At 34.2% G+C, this 23634-nt stretch overlaps 1 protein-coding gene across 13 annotated transcripts in view; it reads right to left on the bottom strand.

Moving 5' to 3' along the window:
* Positions 1-23634, bottom strand: part of Ophn1 (oligophrenin 1) — a 514511-nt gene that overhangs the window by 293020 nt on the left and 197857 nt on the right.

The following is a 23634-nucleotide window of genomic DNA, read 5'->3' as shown; positions in this document are numbered from 1 at the left end:
CTGAACTGCACAGCGAGACCGTATCTCAAAAAGACAAAAAAAAAAAAAAAAAAGGCTGTGACTTAAAAATGGGAGAGAACAATCCTGGAACATTTAACTGGAAAGCAAGAACTGAAAACATTTATGGGGATAAAAGAATTAGCATTCATCTCCCCTTAGGTAAAAATTTAATTAAGTTCTCTGCTGCTCAGCACAAGTGAAATCCACAGTCTCCAAAGTAACATTAACAATGTTCATTTGTCACAGATGATTTCTGACATTCTACAGTCCTCTCAGTACCAGTCTGTGTAATCCATGAAAATGTCTTGTGTGATCTGATAAGAAATCCAAACTCAAAAAAAAAAGAAATCCAAACTCACTGAGCAGCAATACCAGGTACAATAAAACGTACAAGGGAACACACAAATGAAAAGAAAAGAAACCTCTACCTATAGTTTATTGCTACATTTAATTCATTGTTGAACTGGAAGCTAAGTCAGAGCCAAGTGACCTCTAAATATAGAAAAATATACTATTGCCAGACATGGTCATATGCATCTGTAATCCTGTCACTGTGGGACACCAACAAAGGAGGAGGATCTCATGTTCAAGATAATCCTGGGCAATTTAGTGAGACTCTGTCTCAAAAATAAAAATTAAAGTACAGGAACTAGAGTATTTTAATGGAAGAACAAAAGGGAAGAAAAATTAATTGACATATCAGGACAAGCACTGTGATACAAACCTTTTATTTGTCTTAGTTTATGTTAGCTGTACATAATAATTACACTTTTCATGAGAGCTTGATACATATACATGACATGTCTTCTTACTTCCACTCTCTTCCCTCTCCCATCCCTTGAATACTTAAAATGTTTTATTTCCATTAGTCTTTATAACCCTTAGAAGCAGAAAATGTGAAGAAAATTAAGATTCCAATGAGGTGAACCAACTTATTGAAGGTTGCATAATCTGTAGCACTAACTCTTTTCACATAGTCAAATGTGTCCCAGACGATAAGAGGAATAACACACAAGAGTACCTATAATTAAATAACTGTGGTACACTGTTAATAAAGCTGAAATATGCTCATTGCCCTATCACTGATTAAGATACCAAACCACAATAGATGGACATTTTCAAACAAAACTTCAGTGGCACAAACTAACTGTTTGCCCAACTACTAAGTCAAATTAAAGTGTCAATTATCTGAGGAAAGCATGGGAGTCAGAAAACCTTTGTGACTTTGGCAGAAACTGTTAAAGTGTTATGAGACGATTTTTCTTACACTTATTTTTAAGGAAAAACTAAGATATAATTTACATCATAAAATTCATCCTTTTATAAATACAATGGTTTTTCTACATCCATAAAGTTGTACAAACATCACTTCTATCAAATTAAAAAAATGTTCCATTGTGGGAGACAACTCCAGTGACTCCCTTTGAATCCAAAACAATTACTGTGACTTTGATTTACTTGGAGACTCACTTCCTTATACTGATATGTAAAAGGCTGACTAGGGTATTTCCTTCTCTCTTCAATTGGCTCTGAGCATTGCAAATAAGGCTAGCCAAGGTGCTAATATGCAAAATCTATAGCCATCAGACAGTCTTCTTTCCTTGCATAGTGTTCTCCACAATACAGGATTGAGCAAACAGCTCTGGGAACGTTAATTGGGTATGAACCTCAAGATAAGAGGCTATGACTCCCCAGCACACAAGAGTCTGCATATCAGAAACTGAAGCAATAGGCCCCAAAACAATTCCACTGCTACCCTAATTGGATTACATAAATTGATTCTTCTTTATATCTTTATCTCTACAATTTAGAGATGCCTTGATCTTGTACCTGGCCAGCCACGTCAAGTTACTCACATAATTCCTCACAGTCCTCACTGTCACTCATCCCTGAGCCATCCCCCTTCTTCACAAGATAATAAATTCTGGGAGAGGTCTAGGACCAAGGCTTTTGTCCACATGTCCTCACAAGGATTGGACTTAGGACCCCTTGGTTGCCCTTAACTTGGAATATGTCTTGGTGTTTTTACTTTCACTGTGGGTTGCATTGGTGGTGGTAGATTGGAATTATCTTGCTAGGATTCCAGTGATGTCTCAATGGGATTACAAATATGACCTTTTGGATTGTGAGGAAATTTAGAAAAAGGATTACAATACCTGGATGACTGAACCTGATATTTGGGTTTACAATATCCGTCACTCCAACAAGAAAATCTATATACAACTAGTAGGAATTCCCTGTTCTTTCATACTAACACTTTCAAGAAGCCACTCTACTCCCTATTTCCATGGATTTTCTTATTGTAGCATTTTCATATAATCAGAATTATGCATTGTAGTGTTTTGTGACTGCCTTCTTACACTTAGCATATGTTGATGGCTTATGCACACTAACATGTATCAGTTTAATAGTCCTTCTGTGACTCAGTATCTGATTGCATACAATACAATCAAATTTTCTTTATGATTTCAGTTGATTTGGGTTATTCTTTTTGGATTTTATGAATAATGCTGGTATGAATACTCATATGCTAAAATTGTTGTGGGTATGCTTTTTTGGCATATACCTGGAAAAGTAATTGCCAGGTAATATTAAGTCTCTGTTTATCTCGCTGAGCAACTGCTAAACAATGTTCTGAAAATGGCTGCACATTCCCAAAAGTAATAAATGGAAGCTCCAAGTTCTCTATACCCTCACAAATACTAACTATTATTATCAACTGTAACAAGCCACTGGAAATGAACTACTTGCTAATGTTTGATTGCATTTTAAAATTCAATTCAATTTGAATATGAATTTGAATATTTTCTTCTTTATTTATTTCACTTTTATAATACTAAGAATGAAACTCAGGACCTTGTGTATGCTAGGAAAGCAATATACCACTAAACTATCCCCTCCATTATGTAACTCTTTATGCAATTATCAGACTTTTGTGAATATTTTTGGCAAATGTTTACTATCCTATTTTATTCATTTTTGAAAGAGGTGATCTATCTTTTTCTGACTGAGTTATAAGAATTCATTATACATGAAGGGAATACATATATAATCAGGAAAGAGGAATAATGTGGAAGAAAATTATCAGACTATGTTATACACATCTAACACTATACAAAAGCAAGAAATCTAATTTTTCTGTATTACTAATACACACTGACAAAAAAGTAAAAGCATTTTATTTTTGTGCTAGCTTTGAAATTTCATGTAAGCATTGGTTTTACCCATAAGCCAATCTTCCATGGAAAAAGCACTGTAGGATCTATAAAAAGGAGTGTGTGTGCATGCTTGTGTTAAAAAAAAATGATGCTGCAAATTTACTTGAGAGTACAAAATTCTGAGACATTGATTTCATCTTCTTTAGATGATATATACACTATCTCTTGTCTGTCTTTGTGTGTTTTCTATCGCACAATCAGTCTGTCTCTCTGTCTGTTTCTCCATCTTTCTGCAGCTTCTGATGAGACTTTCTTAATTTTAATATAACTCATTTCTTATTTGCCCCAAATGTATTAAATGTCATTTGTTCAATTTAAGAAATCTTTTTCATTTTGAAGACCATAGATGTGTCCTTTATTTCCCATTTAAAATGTCATACTTCATATTTAAAAAGTAAATTAATATTCTATTCAAAATAGGTTCGTGGTGTGGCTAATGATTTAGCTTTTCTCCAGCTAACCACTAACATTAAATTTACTCTGAAATTAGAAATTCATTATGTATGTTCTGAATATTACATTTCCAAGTATTTTCTCCCATTGTTTAGACTGTCTTAGCATTCTCTTTTCTTTATTAGTAGTGTATATTTATGCTATATAACAACATTCATATTGGGGAATGGGTATATATACATATCATTTTGTGATACTTTTTACTCCAGATTTCCTCCACTCTACCTTCTTTCCTGTTCTTACAATCTCCACAAATTCCATAACCCCCTATTTCCTATCTTCTCTCTTTTATTTAAATTACCTATATTATTGGTCTTTCATGTTATAGAACTCATGTGGTAATGAACCTTATCTGTCATATTTATTTCCTCTGGCATTATGATCTGAAGAGCTATCCATTTTCCTACAAATGACTCAAATTTATTGTTCTTTCTGGTGAGGGATATATATATATTCATATATACATAATTTGCCTAATATACTTCATATATACATAATTTGCCTAATGTAAATACTGCTGTTACAAAAATGAGCATGCATTTGTAATATGAAGACTATCTCTTTTGGAAAGACATGCAGATGAAATAAACCTGAGTAGAATGAAATTTTTAATACTAGTTTGAAGAATCAGCATACTGATTCTCCAGTGGTTGACATTTGTACCAACCATGTAGAAGTGTTTCTTTTTACCTACAATGTCACTAGCATTTGCTGTTGCTTAAGTCCTTGATGATACCTATTCTTATTGGAGTAAGATGAAAATTCAGTCTTGTCTTGATTTTATTTCTCTACGGCCAAAGATGCTGAACATTTTTTTTTCATTTACTTACTGACCTTTTGTATTTCATCTTTTGAGAAATATTTCAATCGCCCATTTTTTCACTCAGGCTGTTACTTTGGAGAGGAGTCTAGTTTTTGGGCATTTTATATACTATTCTAGATGTTAGTCCTCTGAGGAGTAATTTGAAAAAAATGTAACATTCAATCTGTTGTCTTTTTATTATGTTTTTTGATGCCTTTGCTATATAGAAGATTTTTAATTTGATAAAATCTAATTTGTTGGTTCTTGGTATACCTTGTAAAACTGGGTTTGTATTTAGGAAGTAGTTACCTAAACCTATGTCTTCAACAGTTTTACCAGCTTTATCTTCCAGAAGATTGTTTTCGTTTTTATGTCTGAGTTTTGGTCCATTTTGATTTTAGTATAGGGTGTGAGATATGGATTTAGAGTAATTCTTCTACAAATAATCATTTTTGCCACTGCCAATCATTAGTCTATCTATTCTCCAACATATATTATTGACCCCTGGCTCAACAATCAGAACACCAAAGATGCACAGCATTTGTTTTGTAACATATGTATTATTCCATTGCTCAATATGCCTGATTTTGTGCCAGTACTGTGCTAATTTTATTACTATACCTTTATAGTATAACTTGACTTTCACAACTATAATGTCTCCTACGCTTCTCTTATTGCTCAAGACTGGTTTGGCTGGTCAAAGTTACTTTTGTATCCATATAAATTTTAGGGCTGATTTTTCTACTGTGCTAAATATTTATGGCACTTTTATTGGATTGCATTTAAAAATACAAAAATTTTTCCTTTTCTGTCCCCTTTCTTCTTTACTGGTGGTTTTCCTCTCCCAATTTTTCTTTTTCTTTTTTCAATTCACATTTTCCTGTTCACTTTTTGTTGTTTTGCTTTTATTTTTCATATTTTTCCTTTTCCGCTATTTTTTCTTTTATCTGCTTTTTCCTGTTTATTTTTCCTATTACTTTTATTAAATTCTCCAAAAATTCTTCTATTCCTTAATAGGATCCTATGTCTCACTTTTCATTCTTCCTTTTCATCTCACATTGGTGAAATTTTCAAACTTTTTCATACACTCTCTAGTTCCCAAGCCCTTACTTCTCAATACTAAAAATATTAAGCTTCATTAATTTTAAGACTATTAACTAAATATTACTACTGTTGAATACTTTTCCACAGTTAGTACAAATATAGTTGCCCATTTAGTATATATTTGCTCTTTATCAATATTTGGTTGCTTTTAGTGTTTATACTGTAATTACAGATATTTCTGGTGGTACATTATTTGTTTTTATAGTACATCAATGTTCAGTTTGTCTTGGATGAAACACTTCCGAATAATGTACTATGTACAAGAACCACATTTAATCCCCAGAGAAATATACAGATTAAAAATCAAAGGATAGAAAATAATATTGCATGCAATGACAACCCAGAAAAAAAAAACAGTAGTAGCTATCTTAAGACAAAGTGTACTTCAACACAAAATTGACCAGAAGAGGTAAAGAAGGTCATTACATATTAGTTAAGGGAATATTCAATAGATAATAATTATAAACATATATGAACCAAACACTGACATATAAACATATATGAACATCAAACAGTACTAGACATAAATCAGATAAACACTAATTGTAATGGGGGAGTTCAATACTCACTGTCACAAATAGATCAACTAGACAAAAAGACATAAAAAAACATCAGATTTTTAGCAAACTGTGGAACAGATGGGCTTAAAAGATATGTTGAGCGTGTTCTATCCAACAAGACATTTTTCTCAGTAGCAGATAGGACTTTCTGCAAAACAGACCACATGCGAGCCCATACAGCATTCTTAGGTAAATGCAAAACAAAATTATTCCAAACATATCATCTGATCATAATACAATGAAACTAGAAATAAATGGCAAAGGAAACCACAGAAATTAAAAAAATTTATTGAAAGTAAACAACACTATCTTGAGTAATCCAAGAGTCACAGAGAAATCTAGGAAAAAATTGGACTGTTACTAGAATAGAAACCAGTGGACACAATGAAAGCTGTCCTTAGAGAAAAGTTTATAGCTATGAATTCCCACATTGGAAAATCAAACCAAGGCCAAAAAATAATGGGATGATGTACCTAATCTCTAGAAAATATGATCCACCAAAAGAGAAAGACAAAAATCTTCAATTTGAATTGAAAAAATGAAATTGATATATATATATATGAAATCTAGAATATTATTAACTATCTTGAAAAACTTTAATAGATTGGAGAATTCACAGGAAATTCATAGAATCCTAGATATATATGTATTACCAAAACTGAACCAAAAAGATATAAAAACTTTCAACAATCCTGTAACAGGCAATAAAATTAAAGAAGTAATTTAAAACTCTTATCAGCTAAGAAGACACAAGATCTAATAGATTCACTGCTGAAATATGTAAGAACATCAATGAAGATCTAATGCCAATAGTGTTTAAACTCTTTAATGAAACTATAAGTCCTAAAGTCACTGCTGGAAGCTCCCATTATTCTGCTGCCAAAATGAGACAAAGACCCAATCAAAGCAGAAACTACAAGCCAATCTCTTTCATGAACATAGATGAAAAAATCCTCAACAATATACTGTCAAATAGTATAAAACAAATAATCAAAAAGATCATACATCATGACCAAGTAGGCTTCATCCTAGGGATGCAGGCATGGTTCAACACAAGCAACTCAATACAACATCTAAACACAAGCCAAGATGAAAATTGCATGATCATTTCAATTGGTACATAAAAGGCCTTTGACACAATCCAAAATCTATTCATAATAATAACACTGAAGAAAAAATTAATAATCCTGAAGAAAATAGAATAACCCTATGTCAAAATGATCAGAGTTATTCTTGACAAAGCAATGGCCAATGTCATATTAAATAGGGAGCAGCAGTAAGTGTGACTTCTGAAATAAAAACAAGATGTCTGCTATCACCATTCCTGTTCAATATATTTCTCAAAACATAAACCAGAGTTATCTGGCAAGAGAAAGAAATAAAAGTTATATATATATATGAAAGGAAAAAGTAATATCATGCTTATTTGTCAATGACTTGATCCTCTACATAGAAGAACCCAAGAATCCACCAAAAGACTTCTAAAGCGAAAAACCAAATTCAATAATATAGTACAACATCAACACAAAAAGTCAATAGCATACAATTACATAAACAATAAACTCACCAAGAAAGAAATTAGAAAGAACAAAAACTAGAGCACTCTGTAAGTCAGTTAAAGAGAAGATCAGAAAATGGAAAGACATCACCTGTTCCTGGACAAAAAGAATCAGTATAGGCAAAATGGTCATATTCCCAAACCTGATATCTTGATTTAATGTACTTCCACTCAAAATAACAAAAGCACTTCTCACAGAAATAGAGAAAACAATCCTAAAATCCAGAAGATCACTAAAATAATAACAACAAAAAAAAATTCTGGGTAACAAGAGCTAAGCAAGAAGCATAAAAGTTTGGTTCTTTGAGAAATACTGCAAAGCTACAGCAATAAGCAAACAAAAAGAGAATGGTTTTGGCATAAAAATTAAATATGGATCAATGGAACAGAAAAAGCATATATAAACAACTTCAGGCACACTCAGCTACCTGACCTTTGACAAAGGAATCAAAACTGTATATTGGAGGAAAGATGGCTTCTTTAACAAGTAATACTTGGACAGCGGGGTAGCCACATGGAGTAGATTGAATCTACACCCATATCTCTCACCATGTACTAAACTAAAGCACAAAATGCATCAAAGATTTAAACATTAAAATGGAAACAAACAATCCATTGAAAGATAAAATAGGAAAACTCCTGAAACCTAGGAATAGGTAGGACTTCCTGAACAGAACTGCATGACAACTAGAACCAAAAATCAGGAAATAAATTACAGTACATTTTTTAAAAACTGCATAGCAAAGAAAATCATAAAGTGAAGATACAATCTATACAATGGGAAGAAAATGTCAGTTATTCTGTGGACAGATGACTAATATCAATAAGATACAAAGAACACAAAAGAGTTAGCCCACCCAAAATCAAAGATCCAACAAAAAATAAGCACAATCACTATACAAGTAAGTATTCCTCTAAAAACTAAAACTAGTAATTCTATCTGGCCCACCACTTCCTAAAAGAGTTAAAGACATCATATTACAGTGATAACATGCATACCTGTGCTTATAGCAGCATAGTTCACAAAAACTAAATCCTGGAAGCAGCATATATATCTATGACAGATGAATGGACAAAGAAATGTAGCATTTATACAAAATGGAGTACTACTTTGCATAGTGGAGGATAACTTTGAGTCTTTTGTGGGAAAATGGATGCAATCTGAGACTACAATGTTAACTGAAATAAATCAGACACACAAGTTTAAATATCACATGGCTTCACTTATATTGGAAACTCAAAATATAAAGAGCAAAACAAAAGGAACATAATAGGAAGTAGGGAGATATATCATTTGCAAATGGGTAGGGGACCAAGGGATAAAAGGAGTAAAGAAGGAGGAGAGGGGAAAGGACAAAAAATGATTAAGATGTGCCACATGCATAGAACAAGTCCCCATGAGAATTGTGATTATTATGTGCTACATATATGTACTACTAAATATTGAAATAAAATGAGATTTCCATCTCTGGAAGTATGGTAGCTGTAGATAAGATACAACTGACTCTTTACTAAAGGTCTTCAATATTTTATAAAATATTCTTATTCTTTTAAAATGCAATACTATATGGCAAAAAAGCAAGATCTATGCAGAGCCTCCAAAATAAAGTAAAAGAGATACAGAAAGGCACTATTGCTAACAATTTCTTAAAAATCCTGCAGACCTTGAATTTCCACTCCGATAATCACTTATAGAAGAGATAACACAAAGCAAGTCTGTGTTTTCCCTTTTTCATCTAGCCTTTTCCACCATCTAAAGTCCACCCCTGTTTTGGAGTGTTTCATAGGAATCAAGTTTTATATTTCCGTGTATGGTGATTCAGTTTTCCCAGAACTACTTACTAATTTTTCTTAACATCCACTAATTTGCAGTATTTTTATTATATATTAAATTAGTATATACATTGGTTTGTTCCTCTCATTCTTTTTCACTGGTCTTTTGGTTGGGGCCCCTACAAAAAGGTTTCATTCCTTGAGTTACGAGGATGCTTCAGTATCTAGCAGGAAAAATCTCCTTTGTATAGTTTTCCTTTTAAGAGGCTGGTTCAACTGTCTATGAACTTTAAGAGGTGCAAATGAACATTAGAATAAAAATGCAACTGAATATTAATTTATAGATTAATTTAAGAAAACTTAACATCTGCACAATATGAAAGTAAAACATTTGACTTTTTTTGCCCCTTTTGCTCTTGGTGGTTGTGGCCACCATGAATGGCTCCCCTTCAGCCATGCCACCCTGCTTTGGAGCCAGCTGAGTATAGACTAAAATATTCCAAAATTTGTCCAGTTTCTGGGGATATTGACAGCAAGAGGACAGGAAAATAAAGAAAAGAGATGAAAGCTGAGGCAGGCAGCCAGCAAGGGCAGATAGAACTAGACAGATCAGCTGACACCTGCTGGCCTCCACCACTGGAAGACTTCTTCCTGCAGAAGAGCAGCCCCACATCCATGCACCTCTGGTCCCTGTGGAAGCCCCAAGATAGCTGCACAGGTCTGAGAAGTCTGCCCCACACCCTGCTACCTCCATGTAAATCTGGGGTCAGAAGAGCACAAGTACCTATCCTATTCCCCTATACCATGGAGGGGCAGTCAAAGTGGAAAGTGGATGGGCTCCCATGACCAACTTGTTGAGGGAACCCAGGAGAATGTCAAGAGGAAAGAGTAAAAGGTATTCTCAGACCTCTGGCCCACACAGAACAAGTCTGGGAGATACAAGTCATGGAAGAAAATGGAAGTCACACACCTGAAATCTCTGAGAGGATAGCAACTAAAATAAAGAAGCAACTTCATGAAATTGTAAAAGCAATCGAATCAGAAATGTCTTAGGTAAAAAAAGAAATAAAAACATAAAGAAATGCTCAGCATATATAAAGAAGACATACATAAAAACAAGAAGCATAGTCAGAGGATAGAATGGCAGAACAAACTAATATATGCTGGTTGTAACCATTAATGTAGATGGCCTCAATTCAGCAATAAAAAGAAACACAAGGACAGTGGATCAAAAAATAAGAGTCATCAATATACTGTATACAAGAAAAAGATTTGACTGGAAAGGAAATTCACAGATTGAAAATCAAAGGAGAGAAAACAATTGTTTCATGTGACAGGAGATCAAAAAAAAAAATCATGGGTAACTAACCCAACAACCACAGAATGAATAAGAAAGATATGGTACTTTCATACAATGGAAAGCTACCCAGCTGTAAAGTAGAATAATCTCAAGGCTCTTGAAGGTAAATGGATGCAACTGGAGATCATGTTCACTGGCAAAACAGTTTGAACTCATATGGGTGGACCCTAACATAAAAAACACATCGGGGGTTGGGGATTTAGCTCAGCGGCATAAGCGCCTGCCTTGCAAGCAGGCAGTTGTGAGTTTGATCCCTGGTACCAATAAAAACGAAAAAGATAAACAAATAAATAAATAACAGATGGAGTTAATGGGATCCAAAAAGCAAAATAGTTATTATAAGAGGGAAAGGGGAGGAAATATCTGGGAGGGAAACTACTCTTAATTTCACGTCTTGTCTTGTCTTGTCTTGTCTTGTCTTGTCTTGTCTTGTCTTATACTCTTGTATTGTTTTCACAATTTTGTTAGGTTTGGCTGTTTTGAAGTTCTATCATGGTTTTAACCTTCTGTTTTGATTGGTACTGTTCTGTTGTGTTTTATTTAATTTTAATATGTGTCATAGAATGAACAACTTTTTTGAAGAAAATAGATATTACAGTAACCATTTTTCATTTCCTGTTAGCTGGTTTTGAAGTCCTGTAATGCTTTCATTCTTTTAACTAGTTTTATGCTGTTTTGTTATTTTTGATATTATTGTATGTGAAGTTATGGTCAACTATTTCAAGGAAAACAAGAGACATTACAATAGCCACTGTTGATATACTACTATCTTGTTGTGAAGTCCTATGTTGTTTGCACTGTTCTGTTTTGTTTTAGTCTCTTTAAAAAAAAGTTTAAAAAGAAAACAAAATCTTTGAGAGCTGATTTAAACTTATTTAAATTTTCTTCCATTTCCTTTAACACATTAATTTTTTCCATTTAAGTCTTAAGTACTTTCACTAAAAATAAGTTTGCATATTTCATAATTTTTATTGCTAATATAAATGGTATTACTATTTATCATTTTTACTCATTAATTATGGCAAGTGTTGAAAATAATATTAATTTTTATAGATGACTCATAACTGCCATTTTGCCTAACTTTTTTATACTTGGTATATTTAATGGTCATACTGATTGTTTCACTTAAGTGGCTACTACATCTGTAAATAAGGTCAATTTTATAATTTCTTTATACATGTAACTTTCCAATAGGACTGGAAAGATCTTTCAGAATTGGATTAAACATTACTAAATAAATTGCATCTTGTCCTTTTTCTCAATTTAAGAAAAATGTATTTAAGGTTCTCCAATAAGTAAGTTTGCTATGGGTTTTTTTCATATAACCATTATGAGTTAAGGAATTTTCCTCTAATTCTATTGTTTTTTCTTAGCACATGTAAATTATAGAATATATATAGAATATATATATAGAATAATTATATAGAGAGAATATATATAATTATAAATATAATTATAAATATATATATAGAATAATTATATATTTATAGAATAATTAGGATGTTGTGTTGATATTTTTGCAGTAAGCTACATCTATAACCCTTTGTTAATATTTTTTGAAGAAAGGTCTCACTAAGTTGCTAAGTTGCCAGGGAACTTGAGATCTTCCTGCCATAGCCTCCTAGAGTGCTAGGATTACAGGCTTGCACCTCCATACTGCAATCAAAATAATGGATTTCACTATGATATTTCATACTTGAACATAACATATTTTTATCACACTTATCTGTAACCCACTTCATCCCTCGCTTGGTCCCCTTCTTCCTTTCCCTTCAGGCCTATAATTTCTGAGATAAACACATAATTTTTATTCTTTATGGTAATAATGAAAAAACTTGCATTAACTGACCTTCAAGACTAATTTTAGTGAGAGAGATTCTTGAGATAAACCCTAACTGATTATGATGTATATTTTTTACCACTGAGTTCAGTCTAACATTTTAAGATTTTTACATCTATGTTCATAAGTAAAATGGATATTCTGTTTTTATTATATTTTCTATATTTCATTTTAGATAACTACTAAGCTTTTACTGTTTTCCTATTTCCTGGAAATTTTATTTGTTCACTTAAAATTGTGATAGAATTCACCAGTAAAGCCAACCGGCACCAATTCTTGTTGGAGCATAAACAGAAGATTAAATTTTTCACCCTTCATTTCAACTTAACAGTCTTCTCAAAGTCTCTCTTTTTCCTTGTGCCAAATTTGGGCCATTTGTAATTTTCTAGACACTTCTCTTTTTTCAAATATTTTAGCATACAGCTCTTTATAATCTTTTGTCTTTTTAAAAATATATTTTGTATGTAATATTTTACTTTTTGTATTCTCTATCCTGCACTATGTTTATTTGTATATTCTCTTTCCCTGATCAGTCCTCTCAGTGATCTATCTGGTTATTCATTTAGTCATTTAATATTTTTTTAATTTGGTTAATAATGACTCCTCTGACTATAATGGTTATCATTGCTATTTCTTTGATTTCTGCCCTTAAGTCTTATATGCTTTACTACTTTGTATAAGCTACATTGTTTTTTATACACACACTTGTTTTTAAGTTTTCTTATTAATGTTAAAATACTTAATATACTATTTCTTAATATACTATTTCTTCATCAATATTTTCAAAGCAATAAACATCATTTCTACATAATGATATGTGCCCCACAAATGTTTATATATGGTGATTTTGTCATTTCCTTTAGGAATACACGTACTCTACATACAAGATCCCCAAAACTCCACTAAAAGACTTCTCTATTTAATAAGCAAATTCAATAGCATAGCTGTGTATAAAGTCAATACTCAAAAATCAACAGCATTGCTGTACAAGAACCACAGACTTACTGAGAGAGAAATTAAGTAAACAATTTTAATAGCATCCTAAAATAAATACTTAGGAATCAATGTAATGAAGAAAGTAAGAGATCTATATATATATATAACTATAGTACTTTGAATAAAGAGATTGAAGAGGATATCAGAAAATGGAAAGATATCCCTTGCTCTTAGGAAGAATCATCATTGTGAAAGTGGCCATACTCCCAAAACTATTATACAGACTTAATGTAATCTTGATCAAAATATCATTAGTATACCTCACAGATCTGCAGAAAATATTCCTAAAATTCATTTGCAAACAGAAGAGACCTAAAAGAACAAAGGTAGTCCTGGACAATAAAAGCAAAGCAAGAGGCATCACAATCCCTGCCTTGAAATTACAATACAAAGCTACTGTAATAGAATTAGCATGGTATTGGGGAAAAACACAGACCTCAGAATCAGTCGAACAGATGAGAAATGCAGACAGAACTATTGACATTCAGCGACTTTATCTTTGACAAAGAAGCCAAACATGTTAACTGGAAGGAAGATAGCTTCTTTAATATATGATGTTGGTAAAATTGGCTTTCCAATCCTGAAGATTAAAACTAGGCCCATGTTTATCACTATGTACTAAAGTCCAAATGTATCAAAGATCTATACACTAATTGTTGTAAAAAAGGGAAGAAAAGAAAATGGTCTAAAGGATATAAATGCATGTATATTTAAGTGTGTAGGACAGAAAACCATATTACTGAGTTTTTATGGAATCATTGAACAGAACTATCTGCAATCTCACTGTATGAATGTGCACTTTGTATGCTTTAATTTTGCAATTTGGACAACTGTTTCTAAGATGACGGTGTGTGGTCTACTAGCTGGTGATTTCTTGCTGTATCTTTTTTTCTTGAAGTTCTGTAGTACTTGTACCTTCTTACTGCTTTGTTTTTTTTTCCATTCTTTTTTCTCTTTAAATAAAAAAAAAATCTATACACTAAAACAGAAACACTAAATTTACTGGAAGATAAGATAGGTAAGAATCTTGAAGACAAAGGGCTAGGCAAAGAGTTCATAGATAAAACACAAACTGCATGGAAGTACTTCAAAGAATCAATAAGTGGGATATCATCTTAGTAAAACAATCTTGCACATCAAAAGAAATCACAAGAGCCAAGCAAGCACCTCCCCTGCCTGGTAGGAACTAGTGGTGTGGCAGACTGCGGCCCTTCCAGGGGGAGAACCACCAGCAGCTCCTGAGATCCGCACAATGTTGGAAATTAGGACACTGGGAAGCCAAGCAAGCACCTCCCCTCCGTGGTAAGTGGTGGTGGTGTGGCAGACTGTGACCCTTCCAGGGGGAGACCCACAAGCAGCACTTGAGATCCATGCCATGTTGGAACTTAGGACACTGGGAAACCAAACAACCAGACTGCCTCCCTGGTAAGCAATAGTGAACCTACTGATGCAAAGCCTAGAGTCAAATATCCCACTTCCCCTACCCCTTCTCCTGTCCTCCCATTAGCAAGTGGGAACCAGAAATCTGAGCATCTCCTGGGAGGTTGACCATAGCAAATAAGGGGGACATCCTTCTACCATCTCTTTGAAGGCAAATATTTTTATTACTGTTTTGCTCTATTCTGATTAATGGTACTGCTCTATTCAATATTCTATTTTGATAAGTTCTATAATGTTCTGTATTTTATCTCATTTTGATATATGTGATTGGAAGAACAACTATTATAAAGATAACGAAATATACTATGATGCCTATTACTGTTACCCACATAACGTGCTGTGAAGTTCTGTACCAATTTCACTGTACAATCTTAGTTGGCTTTATTCTGTCTTGTTCTGTTGTATTTTCCCACTTTCAAGATAAAAATAAAAAATTTAAAAAAATGAAATCACGAACAGCGTAAAAAGAAATCCCACAGAATGGGAAAAAAAAATCTAGTCAACTGTCCCTTAGTCAAATGACTTATATCCAGTATATATAAAGAATTAAAAAACATCAGCCCCCCCCCAAATTGAAAGACCCAATCCAAAAATGAGCATCTTGAGATAAACATGCATTCTCAGATGAAGAAATGCAAATGGAAAATAAATAGATGAAAAAATGTTCAAATTCACTGGTCATTTAAGAAATGTAAATTCTGCCTTGCAAGCAGGCGGTCGTGAGTTCAATCCCTGGTACCGATAAAAATTTTTAAAAAAAGAAATGTAAATTAAAACAATACTGAGATTCCATCTCACCCCAGAAATAATGGGTATCATCAAGAAATAAGCCAACAACAAATGTTGCCAAGGCTGTGAGGAAAAGGAACTATTTCCTACTGTTGGTAGAAATGTGGACGTATAAAACCACTATGGAAATCAGTATGGAGACTCCTCAAGAAATTAATCTTGGAGGTCCCATTCAATCCAGCTATTCTGCTTCTGAGTATTTTCCCAGAAGAATTGAAGACATTATGCCACAGTGATATATGTACAACCAAGTTTATAGCAGGATAATTTGTAATAGCTAAATAATGGAAACTATCCAAATGCCCATCAATCATGGAATGGATAAAAAAAGATGTAGCATTTTTATACATAGAGTATTACTCAGCTATAAAGAAGGATAAATTTGACCTTTATAGGTAAATGGATGCTGCTAGAGGCCATAAGTGAAATAAATCCAACTCACATGTGTACTTATCATATTGTTTTCCTAGTGCAAAAAAGTAAGTAAGATCCAAAATGTCCAAGAGATATGGTGAGAACAAAAGAGAAAGAAAGTGCTCAAAAGCAAATAACAGCTGGAATGGGGGAAGGAGAAAAGAAAGAAGGGAGAAGATTATATACATTTATAATATATAAATATACACAAGATAGACAACTATACTACTAATCTCTGTTCATAAAAAAGAAGTTTGTATTTTCATTGTCTTCTTGTTTCACCATTTTTTTTCTGACTAAATCTTGTAATCTGAACAACTACCTTTAAGATAACAATATGCAATGTATTAACTAGTGTTACTTTCCTATTTCTTTTTTGTTTGTTTGTGATTCTGTGCCTTTTTTTGTGTGTCTATTTTAAAAGGAAAAAAACCTGTAAGAAACCAGAAAAAAAGTTACATAATCCCAAAGTACATCACCACAGTAAAAAACATTCCTATTCCAAAAGGGAAGACAGAGCGGATACAGCCTTGCTGACTGTAGCTCACACACCTTCTCTCTTGGGCTGGCTCTATAATCTCAGACTGCAGCTTTACTCAGCATACAGTCCATGTTTCTGGTATCTCTAACTCCCTGGGTCTCCACTGCAATGTAAATTTTATTCTCATGGTTTCTGCCGTCTCAGGGGCTCCTTGCCTGGCCTTCCAGGTCTGTATTTGAAATCTGTATTGAGTCACCCCTGATCCCACATTCTGCACGTTGGAAAAACCAGCATCATGGGGGACAATGCCATGGTTAGCTGCCAATTCAAGCAGTACCCAGGCCCATGTGAACCATGATGGTGGCAGACTATGAGTGTGTGGAATGCTGAGCAGAAAAAAATGAATCCCAGGTGTCTTAGTTACTTTTTACTCATCGCTGAGACAAAATACCTGAAACCCAAAGTTGGGAAGGGAAAGGTTTATTTCTCACAGTGTTTGGAGGTTTCAGTTCACACTCAGTTGGCTCCAAGACAGGTGGGCATGGCTGGGCTGCCTTTCATGGCGGCTGCAAACAGCAAAAAGGAACTGGCAAAGAGCAAGACACACCTTCTTCCTGCCATTACATCACATCCTGGCTCCACCCCTATGTGGGTGGAGCACTGACACTATCAATCCAAGCACTAGACAATGAACGAATTTAATGCACAATTCAAACTCATGAGGCCTGTGGGACACAGACATAAACCATGACACCAGGGAACAAATTCCCTGGCTGTCTTTCCAGAGTAAGCATTTCAGAAACTGTCTTCTCAAATGAAAGGTTTACATTTTTACACCCTTGAGTGTGTGGTAAGTAGGGTCTTGCTTATTCCTGAAATGCCTGCAAGCCATCTTTCTTCTTATCCCTGTTTCAAACTATTTGCTTTCTTTTCAACAGTATTAGTCTCTTTATTAGACACACTTCCTTTGGCCCCAACTATACACACAGTTCTCTCTGAGCCTAAATTTAACTTTCACAAATAATTCTGCTTTACCTTTTGTCTTGAATTTTCATTATAAATTTGGATAAAACAACCACCAGTACCCACACAATGTACAGCTTTCTTAAAAATTTCCCTACCACATTATTTAGTACATTCACCTTAATTTTGGCATCCTGAAAAGTCTCAGGACTTCAAGGGAAAATGTACATGAATTTTTCTCTGAACAGTAATGCACATAGGCTTAATTCCAAATAGCAACATGGTCCTTGTTTTCAACTGAAACTTCCTGAGTTTAGCTATTACTGTCCACATTTACATAAGCATTCTGCCCCCCTGAGTTCCAACCAGAATCATTCATCAGGCTGTGCTTACTGCAGTTATTTCATAACTTCAAAACAAAGAGTAATAAGTGTAATTAAAATAAGTGAAATTATATAAGCAAGAATCATTTCCATATGTTTTGTGTAAGTTCTTAAAATGCTAAAGACTCATTATAACATCAAAAGTGATCCAAAGAGCATAAAGTTAGGAATTAGAAGAATGAGATCTATCCCTGATTCTGCCACTAGCTTTCTTTGAAGCAAAACTTCCATGGAGGTGGTCAATTTTCTCACTGGTCTTTCAGTATAATCTCTCTTTGGAAGACAACACCAGTGAAAGTTGCTGTATGATTATTATGTTTCAGTAATATAAGCAGATGACTATAAGTTTTATCTTTCCAGTCCTTAGTGTATATTCCAGAAAAACAATGGTTAGGCTCCAATATCCCTATTTTCAAAAGGCCACGATGGCAGTCAGGATTCTTTGCCAACTTACTAGGCATCTTTCTTCTTCCTGGCTCTTTGTATATCAAGTTGGCAAGCAATGTTCTCAAAAAGGCAAGCATTTCTATTGGGCAACACAAAGTCTTAGTTAGTACTCCCATCCTCTTTGCCAATATTGACCTAAGAGCTAGCCCACACTTTACGTGCTGCCAGTAAGGCATATGGAAGTTGTCTGCTGTTGACTTTGCAAAGACAAAAACTGCAATGTCAAAGGGCCCTTTTCTTTCCTTCCTGCTTGGTATTATAATATATGACAATAGCATATGTTGACCTGTGACCTGTGACAAACTTATGCTGCTGAGCTAAAGGATAAGAAAATTTCGCAGAAAAAATCTGGATACCAGTGACTAAGCTTTGGAGCTGTATAATGACCAGAGGTCTTAATCAACAACAAATGTTCTCTTGGTGATGATTAATTTTATGTGTCAATTTGGGTAGGCCACAGTATCCATATATATCATCAAATATTACTCCAGAAGTTGCAGAGAAAGTAAATTTTAAATTGACATTTAAATCAGTAGACTTTGAATAAAGCAGATTACCCTACAAGACAGGTGTATGCTTCTGTTGTGGCAGAAAAAGGCTGACACCACATTAAAAAAGAATGTATTCAAACATGAGCTGCAGCATCAAATCTTCTCTGGGTCTCCAATCTACTGGCTTACTCTACAAATTCTGCATTTGCCAGACCCTAAAATCATGAGCCAATTCCTCAAATCTCCAGATAGATTGACAAATAGATGATGAATGATTCATAAAGACGTTATATACTGATAAAATCTTCATAAATTGAAAATATCTTAAATTGAAAATGCTTTTCCTACACCTAGCCTATTGACCATGAAAATTTAGCACTGGAGCACCATATAGTAAGGGTCATTTCCACTTGCAATCACATAGTTGCCTGGGAGCTCTGACTCACCACCTTGTCCAAGATATACTGCTAATCTAGGAAAAGATCATAATTCAAAATTCTAAGTATGATTTCTACTGAATGCATACTAAAAGTCAAACAAAGGCCTAAATCAGTGACTGTTCTGCCCTGGCAAGGGCATGCTTGAAAAAACTGAAAGTATCATACTGTGGGTAATTCTAACAATACTAAAAAACCATGAATCAAAGAGTGGAAACACTCTTTTCTGTCATGTGTCTAGAGGGTATGAGTGAGTCTTTATTCTTAAATCTTTAGTGGACAGTTCAGCATTCTATATTACAGGATGAAAGACACATCATTAACATAGCTAGTGTAAGTCTTTTTGTCCTTCCTTGATCTGGGGTCAGGGGGAGAAAAAGTTACATGGCAGGGGAAGGGAGACAGTGGTAAAACCCTAAAAATAAAACAGGAAATTAGGCTAGAAAGGGAAAGAAGGAGCTCATTCTTGATCTCCACTAGCCACCAGAAAATAACACATATAATAATCCAATATAATACATGTCAAAGTTCATGGACTTGTAACCAAAAATTTTGGTTCAATTCCTGGATTTGCCATTGCCTTTTAGCAGTGAAATGATCCTCGTGAAAACTTCCAAGAAGATTTGACTAAGATTCTTGCTGAGAATAGTAATGTTACCAATTCTAATGCTGAAAAGAGAAGGTATGGTGAACAAAACTTGATGGCTGAAAGGGAGAAAAGAAAAAAAAGAGGTGCTAATTTCTTCATCTTACAAAACTAAAGTCAAAAGTGGATAGAGTAAGAAATAAAGGTTTAAGTATATTATTTAAAATAACAGGAAGGGATCTAACAAAAGAAGTAAAATGATGTAATTATGAAAAAATAAAGAAGGAGAAGAAAAATAAAGGGGAGTGTGATCATGAAGAAATAATTTCTAAAGTTACAAAGAGTAATAGAAACACCTTTTTTGAACATATAAATAACTAAAAGGAGCATAAAATAAAAATAGTTAACAGTGATCCTTCTGGGGAGTGTAAAACCAGTGAAAGACTGTTGATTTTTAATATAACCTGAAGAGCTATTTTATTTTATCCATAGGTGCATGCATGTGGGAGTTACATAATTTCAGTTTTCAGAATGGAAAAACTATCCATTAATTATTTTTTTCAAATACTTAAGCATCATGAGCTGGGCATGGATGTATATTGCTGCAGTTCTAGCACTGTGAGAAGTAGAAAGACCACAAGCTCAAGAATAGCATGGTTGGCAGCTTCCCATGCACCATATTGATGCACAGACCAGCACCACTGGCCTGCAGCCTAGGCCCAGACCACCTACACCACACAGTGCACTTTCTGTGTAACCTGCCAACACACAGACTGCTGCATCAGCCTGCCCCATGGCCAAGACCATCAAGGAATGGACCACCACTACTGTTCTGCCCCTCAGGGACCCCCACCACCTCCTGGACCTAATACTGCTGTTGATCTTCAGCTCCAACCCCTTCTCCCAGAACCTTGGACTACAGCAGATTAACCATGCTGTGTTGATAGGAGACTCAATAATCCCTCACCAAAACAGAGGATCTCAGAAGGCTACAATCAGTATGATAAATTTGTCCTTAAAATAGAGGTCTACAGTGGGTAAAGTGAAGCAGTAGTGAAGCTCCCTCCAGTTGAAAGAACTTGGCAAAGCTTAGCAAGAAGGTGGGTGATTTCCTCTAAACAGAGAACATCAGGCAGGTTGAGGAATGTGCCAATAAGGGCCCATAAAATTGGAGAAAATTAAAGGGCTTATAAGACACACAGTGAAACAGCAGGGACTCAGCCAACAGAAACACTATAGACAGGGAGATCTGGTGACCTGCAGTAACCTGAAGACATAGTAAGAGCAGGAACTAACAGTTGACTTACATCAATACTTCGAGCCTAGTTAGCCCAAGAATATAGGACTCACCCACAGGCCCTGCAGGAGGAATTCATATGACTGACCCTCCTCTTCATTGTGGTACTCACCAATCAGAGAAACACAGTAGGACCCTAATATTCACACTACCAACAAATGACACTAGTGAAAGACCAAAAATTTCTCAAAGGGTGAAAATGACCAAAAAAAAAAAAAAAAATGCAAAATGAAATCTCAAACATCTAGTCCATCAGTAGCAAGAATAGGCAACATTGAAATAGAGGACCTTAAAAGTCATACTCCAGGAATGTTTTAAAAATATAGCAAATGAAATAAAGAAACAAATCCATGAGGCTATAGAGGAAATCAAATTCGAAATAGTTTCCCACATAAAGAACAAATAACAACCTTAGTAAAGGAGTTACTCAGTACAGGCAGAGAATATGTTTAAAAAAAAACCAGGACCATGGGTAATTGATTGAAACATTGAATGAACAATATAGAAAAGAAACAGAATCTATGAAACAAATTCAAAGAGATATCCAAGAAACAAAAAATTCTATTGAAAGCTGGAAAAAGCACTTAAATGAAGCTGAGGATAGAACTTCAGGTTTTTAGGACAGGATCACAGTGATCATGAAGGAGTAGAACTTTTAAAAACAACAAAGCAGCATGAAAGGACAATACAGCAGCTTCAGGATGATGCCAAGAGAAACACTATAAGACTTACAGGCATCAATGAAGATGCAGGAGTCAACACAAATGACATATGTATACTATTCATAGAAGTAATAGCAGAAAATTTCCCAAACATGGGGAAAATTCTGATATACAGATAAGTGAAGCAGATAGAATGTAAAACAGTCACACCCAACATAAATCTACACACAGACATATTATAATTAGAATCCCAGACATACAACATAAAAACAGAATACTAAAAGCTGTTAGAGAAAAGACACAATTTACCTATCAAGGAACACCCATCAGAATCAAGGTAGACTTTTCAGCACAAATTCTCAAGTTAAGATGAGCTTGGAGTGGCCCTGAAGGAAAACAACTTTCAACCCACACTGAGGTACCCAGAAAAAACTGTCTTTCAAATTTAATGGAGAAACAAGATACTTCCATGACAAAGAACAACTGAAGAAATTCATGTTCATCAAGCAAACCCCAGAAAGAGTATTGAAAGACATACTAGAAAGAGATAAAAATATGCACAATCTGCAGAACAACAACAGAAAGACACCACCTATGCAGGCAGGCAATTAAACAAGGGGGAAAAAGCAGAAAATACACAAAAGTAATGTAACATGACAAAGTTGATCCAGTTGCATATCAGTTATCTCCATCAATATAAATAGCTTCAATTCACCTATCAAAAGAAATAGGTTGACAGAATGGATCACGAAACAGGATCCTACAATATGCTGTATACAAGAAACACATCTGACTCAAAAGGAAACTCATAGATTAAAAGTCAAAGGATGGGAAACAGTATTCCATGAAATAGGAACCATGAAAAAAGCATGGGTAGCTATTCTGTTTGCAAACAATGCGAGCATCAAACCTAAAATGATTAAAAGAGATAAAGAAGGTCACTACATACTTGTTAGTGGAAAACTTCAAGAAGAAGAACTAACAATTATAAATATATATGCACCAAAAGCAGGAAAATCCAATTATATAAGACAAATAGTAATCGACAGGAAAAACCAAATACACAGTTGTAATAGGTGACCTTAATACTCCATTGTCACAAAGAGATAGATCAACTAGACAAAAAGTCAACAAAGAAATAATTGAACTGAATCATATCTGTGAACAAATGGACGTAGTTGATGTTTACAGAGTGTTCCACCCAACCACATCAGAATATACATTCTTCCCAACTGCACATTCTCCAAAATAGACCATAAGTTAGCCTATAAAACATTCTTAAGTAAATGTAAAGGGATTGAAATTATCCCATGCATAATATTTGATAGTAATGCACTGAAATTGGAAATCAATGGCAATAAAAATGGCAAGACCTGCATAAATACATGGAAATTAAGTAACAACCTTCTAAAAACCAGTGAGCTCTAGGTGAAATTAAACAAAAAATAGAGTAATACCTAAAATTCAGTGAAAATGCAGATATAGCATACTGTAACCTGTGGGACATAGTGAAAGTGGTCCTAAGAGAGAAATATATAGCAATAAATTTTCACATCAAGAAGACAGAACAACTCCTTTCT

Source organism: Cavia porcellus, unplaced genomic scaffold (genome assembly GCF_034190915.1).
Source record: "Cavia porcellus strain 051 isolate PalLab524CR breed Dunkin Hartley unplaced genomic scaffold, mCavPor4.1 scaffold_3, whole genome shotgun sequence".
Taxonomy (NCBI): Eukaryota; Metazoa; Chordata; class Mammalia; order Rodentia; family Caviidae; genus Cavia; species Cavia porcellus.
Note: the sequence above shows the minus strand (reverse complement) of the source record. Positions and strands in the feature narration are given on the sequence as shown.